The following is a 7,144-nucleotide window of genomic DNA, read 5'->3' on the forward strand; positions in this document are numbered from 1 at the left end:
TTATATATATATTCGGATGAATACCTTACATTAAACACAGGTGAACTTTAGCCTTACTTATCAAGTTATTTTTACTATGGGGGTTATTATGATTTTTAACTGTTTTCATAAATCTTATGTTTGGTCCACTCACATTTTCAACCTGTTTTTCGCCCCAGGCCATAGAAATACGCGGGATCCACCACTGGGCCATTCAAAGCTTCCGCATCGCCACGTAAGGTAAAGTTTTGTAGTTGAAACCCTGAAACTTAGAAAATGCTCTGATATATATAGTTGAAGTTGGAAAACTGGAGTGGAGATCTGTTATTTGGAATATTCTGGCAGTTGGTGTGAATTTATGGGTTGTTTAACAGGTGAAAATTTTTGGGATTAGTCCAATTACAGGGGAGACTCTGCCGAAATTTCGGCAGAAGTCTAAGGGAAGTTAAAAAGAATTTGAGACAAGAAGGGTAAAAAGGTCATTTGTGCCCGACATTGCCAGGTGTCGGACACGCACAGGACTTGGCTCGAATTCCAAAGTGGAAATTGGGTCGGGTCCTGTCACAAAATATCTGGGTTCAAAAAAGAAGTTTGAAAAGAAAGACAATGTCAAGCACTGAGTAAGGTTAAAATTCTATTTCAAGGACATTGCAATTCTGCAAGTTTCTACAGTTATGGCATGTTTTTTAATCCGTAATTGGATTAAGAGGACTTGAATTGGGGATGAATTGAATTGAGGAGAATTAGATTCTGGATTCTTATTGAAGTTGTTTACTAAACCATATGGATTGAGGGCAGTTAGATTCCGGAGTCCTATTGAAGTTGTTTACTAAAGCATATGGAATTAGAGTAGGAGTGATACTAATTACTAAAATGTCATCGTTGTTGGATTAAAGTAGATGACAAATTTGAAATTTTAAAAATTGTGTGAGGATATAATGGATACAAAAGATGAATTCCTAATAAGTTAGATCTCCAGGAATTAGAATACCACATCCCACTTAAGAATTGAATTTCTCCAAAATCAGGAATTCAATTCCTAATTTTGTGTGGGCCCAACTTAATTTTCAATTTCTTGATGTGAAATAAATACAGGAATCCTCTATAGGTGGAATTCAACTCATAATGAGAATTCCAATTCCTGATTAGTAAACACAAAATTAGTATTTTATTTACTAATTTTCAAATTTCGTTTTGTTTATTTACTTTTATATACTATTATTATGTTTATTTAATTATTATAATTAAATAATAGTAAAATTGATTGTTGTTGAGCGAACAATATTGACTCTTGCAAGTCCATAGACGTTGACGACCACAAAGGACATGTAAGTCAAGTCAAATAGATAGAAAACCCAGCTGAAGTCCACAAACGTGCGGCCCTTTCCCTACGTTAGCATACACACTTTCCCTACGTTAGCCCTTTCCCTAGGACATGTAAGTCGAGCTAGATAGATACAAACCCAGCTGAAGTCCACAAACGTGCAGCCCTTTCCCTACGTTAGCATACGCACTTTCCCTACGTTAGCCCTTTCCCTAGGACATGTAAGTTGAGCTATATAGATACAAACCCAGCTGAAGTCCACAAACGTGCGGCCCTTTCCCTACTTTAGCATATGTCCTTTCCCTACGTTATCGATCCGGTCAAAGAAATGCCCCCATCGCCCCAAAAATGGTTTCACTCTATGTGAGTGCTCCCAAGGGAATCTCCAACTCAACATGGCTTAATTAAATAACATTATGTTGTTATTTTCAGTTAATGGAGTCGTGGCATGCATGATAACACTTTCATATAACATATCATTATTGTTCAAAATAGAAAAACAGTGTTATTCTCATTGCAACTAAATTTTTCTCATGGCGTAGAGTATCATAATTAATATTTTTGCTCGAATCCTATAATTAGTATTTCATGCTCTATTCTTCCAACTTCTTTCTCTCTCCCACAACTATTCTAGAGCTAGCAAGCATTCTCACTCTCTGTTGGAAGCTCCAATTTCATGCTTCGTTCTTCCATCTTCTTCCTCTCTTTCCCATAAACACATCCAAAGAGAGCAAGCATCACCTCTCACCTCTGGAACCCTTCGATTTCAAGCTTTGTTCTTCCATTGCTTCCCCTTTTATATTCTAGCAAAATACTCAAAAGCTTGACAAAGCTTCCATCAGCTGCTGGAAATCTACTAAAGCCACTCATGCTTCCATCTTCTTCCTCTCTCTCTCCCATAAACACATCCAGAGAGAGCAAACATCACCTCTCACCTCTGGAACCCTTCGATTTCAAGCTATGTTCTTCCATTGCTTCCACTTTTCTCTTCTAGCAAAGTACTCAAAAGCTTGACAAAGCTTTTGTCAAGCTACGGGAAACTTGCTCAAGCCACCCATTCCTCTTCCTTCATTCTTTCCTCTCTCCCCTCAACCAATCCTCTCAAAATTTTCTCTCCTCCTTACTTCGAGCCTCTGTTTCTCATAGGAAACCCAAGCCTTCTCTCTCTCTCTCTCTCTCTCTCTCTCTCTCTCTCTCTCATGCTAAACTCATGAATGCTAAGCTCCTATGCCACAAGCTTCTTATGTCAAGCCATAATATTTATCTGTAAGCAATTGTTGGTTTTGTGGGTGAAGGAAGCCAATGTGTTTCCTAAGGCTCCACGAACCTTTCGAAGCACTCTTGGGGCATGATTCTTGAACTCACACATAGGGGAAGATCCACCCATTTGCTCTTTACAGCAGCCCGTGCCTATTTTTAGCTGCCGGAAAGAAAAAGCCCCCACAGGAAGAAAGTACTTTGATACTTAAACAAAAGAGATGGATATATATTGCTATTGGTTAGCATAGTTTGATGTGCGGTGGTGCCACTTACACAAACATTGGTGGCCCAATGCGGTGGAGCCACTTGCACCACCCCAGGGCCACCCATGGATTAGAAGGTGATATCAGCTGGGGCAGGGCAAGGAAGGATGAAGGGGGAGAACAAGACATAAACTTTTAAAAAAATTGATTGTTAAATTAAACACATGTGTCATCCATTTCGCAAAAAAAAGGGTCCTACTTGTGCCATATCATCTTTTTTAATTGATGATTTAATAGACTTGACGGTGGGATCGGGGGAAATGGGACGCAAAACAAAGTTCAAAGGGGCAAAGTGGGCTATTTTAACTTTTTAGGAACGATGTGAGATTTGACCATACTTTTAGAGGGTACTAGTGTAATTAAGCCTTTATTTTATGAGATAGTAATTGTTACACAAAAGTTGCAGTTACTTTTCCTTTGGATATTTCATCTGTTTTGGAAGGTGAAGTGTTGAGTCTTAAATATGATCTTATGGGCTTTTTTGTTTCACAAGGTTAGTACCAGGATTAGACTATTTAGCCCTAATACTTATTTTACCAAACATGGGTTTATTTAACAAGCTGACTAGCTAGGACAAGAGAAGAACCTCACTAAGGCCCTATTTGGTTCATGGAAAAAGGAGGTTTGGGGATGAAAAAGCAATTATTTTCCCATGTTTGGTAAGTCCATGTATGAAAACTTGTTGTTTTACACATGGGAAGTAGTAGGGGTAAAGTTAAGTCTTCCTCCCTCCGTGGGTTTTGTTTTCCTGCTCATAGGAAAGTTTGAGAAAATGAACCAACATTAAATACACATTTTTCATGACCATATTGTACTAACGATTTAGAATTACAATCTAGCATTAAATGCATTCTTTTTATTTATTTAATTTCATATGGGTATAATTGAAAAAATAAACAAACTTTGTTTTACATTTATACACAAACCAAACATTTGAAAGGAAATAAAGTGGCATTTCTTGGTTCCTTCCCACGGATTACTAAACAATGGAAAGGAATCTTTATTTCCCATATCTTGGGAAATGACATGAGAAGTTATTTCCCTTCAAATCCGTTTTGTGAACCAAACGAGGCTTGATAGGGTTTATCTTAGCCCACACGCAAAACACACAACAACCAAAAACACATGTGAAGCAATCGAGCGACCTTCGTTTTCAACCTAGCCGAGCAAACTTCGTCTAGTCTTCACCTCCATCTTCGTGTCCGTCTTCATCTTCATGTTCGCCTCAATCATTGTCTTCGTCTTCGCCATAACTATGAACCAATTGATGTTTTTGGCAAATTTTTGTGGTTTGTTGTTCAAACTTCAGATTTCTCTTTAATAATTTTTGTGGTTTGATGTTCTATTCTAGTTGCTTCTTGAAGTGAAACTTTTTTGACTTTCTATTGCTTTGTCCTCCCGTGTTTGGCATCCCCTTTTTAATTTCATATCTTTATATTTGGGCTCCTGTGGTCAAGCCGTGTTACTTTTATTTGAAAATGCCAAGATGATCACAATCCCTAACGTTGTGTTTGGATGAGGCATTTTGAAGTGAGAGAGGAAGGTGGTTTTTTGCTTATTGCTCAGAAATCAAGACAATTTTCTTAAATCCTTTGGTTTTGCTTATTGCTCATAATAAATAATGAGTTAAACAATTGAGATGATAAATGAAAATAGTAAGTGTACAGCGGATTATATCGTTTGGTTTAATCAAATCTTTCAATTTCACTATGCGATAAATTTTACTAGTAAATTTTGCTAGAAAGTTAATTCCTTGTGAGTTACACATTCTTTGCAATCCTTTTTACTTCTCTGAGTTTCAACTGTCAACTGTAATTATTAAACATAGCACCAACAAAAGAAAAACAACCCACCCAATGAAAAAGTTATTACACATGACATAATGTAATTGATCGAAAATAGCAAAATAGTGCAGTGCTATCCTCCTTGTACACAAGTGTTTCTTCACCCAAAGAACCAATGCTAGTGCAATTAAGGCCCAACTAACGAGGTTCAACATTTTCCGATTAAAAAAAAAAAAAAAAAAAAAAAAAAAGGTTTAACATTTAAACGAAGGCAAAACATTGCCCAAAGTTAGGTGTATTTTGAGAGAATCTAAGGGAGAGAGACTACCAAAAAAGAAGAAGGAATCAAGAAATGGATGGTGAAATCAACAACTTCATCAAGGTATGGATCCTAACCAACACCTCTCTATGTTATTGTTACTACATAGCAGCCAAAATCCCAAACACTACTACAATTTACTATTTGCGCGACGGAAGTTTGCGCGACGAATAAAATTTCGTCGCGCGACGGAAGTTTGCGCGACGAACAGAAAACTAGCGCGACAAATAATTTCGTCGCGGATAGAGACTATGTGCGACGTAAATAAATTGCGTCGCGCAAAGATGCAACCTCTATGCAAAATGGCGCCAAACTCTTGCGCGACGACAGGGAGCGTCGCACATGAGTATATTGCGCGACATTTCAACTTATTCGTCGCGCAAAGATGGACCGAAATTTGCCGCCTCTTATGGCGGTAAAAAAATTTTGCGCGACGAGTGTTTTCGTCGCAAAAGACAACTTAGGGCGACGAAAAAATCAACCGTCGCGTAAGAAAACGAGGGAACCTTAATTTTGGCGCCAATATGGAGGTGGGTTTTTGCGCGACGGAAGTACGTCGTCGCGTAAAGTGTAATAGCGGTGCAACCTTGCGCGACGAAATATTTTAATTGGCGCGACGAAGCATGAACTTTGCCCGACGCCAGTTTGTATTCGCGCGACGGAATTTTTGTGCGACGAATAAATTTCTTCGTCGCGCAAAAAAGTAGCTGTCGACACGTGATTGCGCGACGGAAATGTTGTTTTGTGCGACGGAAAAGTAGGTTTTCGCGACGGCGTTTTGCGCGACGAGTTTTCCGTCTTCGTCGCGCAAAGTCCTTCTTCTCCATATTTGTATCTGCCATTGCAGAGGCAGAATGCATTGCATTCTGCCTCTCTCTCACTCTCCCTCCCTGCTGCTGCTCTGCTATGAATTCTATATGTTTATTAGGTATGTATTTTTTGTCGTGAGTTTAAATGTATTAATGTAAATTCGTACTAATGCTATTAATTTTGTTCTCATTAGGGATATTTGTGATTAGTGGTTGGTGGAGAACGATTGTGAAGGTATGTTATTGTAAAAGTTTGTTTGTTATGTTTGTACTTTTTTTGTGAAGTTATATGTTTATAATGTTGTGAAATTGTGCGTGACGTAGCACAATGTGTCGCGATGTACGAAGTTAATTGAAATTAACTTCGTACATTTATTTTTATGTTTAGTAACACGTAGTTTCCCGCTCGAGATTAGTTGGATTTCGTGCATGGATGCGTAAGGCATGACTGCGGTCCAATTAATTCTTGAATTGTCCCATTATTTGGACAGTTTGGTAATGCATAGTGTTGTCCCATAATCTTCGGCTACAGGATTAGGTTTCGATTGTGGAGATTTCGGTGTCATCTCGGTACGTTCTTCTGGTGGTACGTAGGTATTTATACCTATGCGCCACTTCAAGAACTGTGTCGAGATGCTGCCGAAATTAATCCACGCCGAAATCTAATCTCATGTAGCCGTAGGTTACGTGACAGGACTATGCATTCCCGAATGGGATAGGGCCCTTACCGGAGGCATAAGGTGACATTATAACTTCGGATGAAGTTGTTGTGACTGTTGTGTCGTGATTGTGGTTTCAGGAATTATGAGCAGAAGGTGGATACAGAACCCGAATAGATTCGCAGACGAATACTTGGATGGAATCGAGGATTTTATTGAGTTTGCACGTAGACACAACCCGGGTGCAACTCGAATCCGTTGTCCTTGTAGGAGGTGCAACAACACGCTGTTTGAGTCAATTGAAACTGTTGGATTTCATTTAGTAAGGAATGGAATGATTGAAACATATAGCATTTGGAACCTTCACGGCGAACAAGTAGACCATGCTTCGTCTTCAAATGCCCCAAGAGTGGACAATGTTGAACCTATTGTGGATCCTAATGATCAAGTCATGGTTATTATACAGGATGCTTTTCCATTCGCATCGACCAACATCAATCAGGAAGGGGAAGATGACGTGCCTACACCAATAGACAGTGCGGAGTTTGAACAGGATGAAAAACTGTTAAAAAATGCCAACCAAGAGTTATACCCGGGGTGCGAGAGTTTTTCCGTTCTCACTGCCATTGTGGAGCTAATGCACGAAAAAATAAAGTATCGTATGTCCAACTTGTGTTTCGATTACTTTTTGGGGGTTTTCAAGAGAATGCTTCCGACGGACAATTGTTTGCCGAAGGACCATAAACA

The sequence above is a fragment of the Prunus dulcis genome, chromosome 4 (genome assembly GCF_902201215.1).
Source record: "Prunus dulcis chromosome 4, ALMONDv2, whole genome shotgun sequence".
NCBI classification, from domain to species: Eukaryota; Viridiplantae; Streptophyta; class Magnoliopsida; order Rosales; family Rosaceae; genus Prunus; species Prunus dulcis.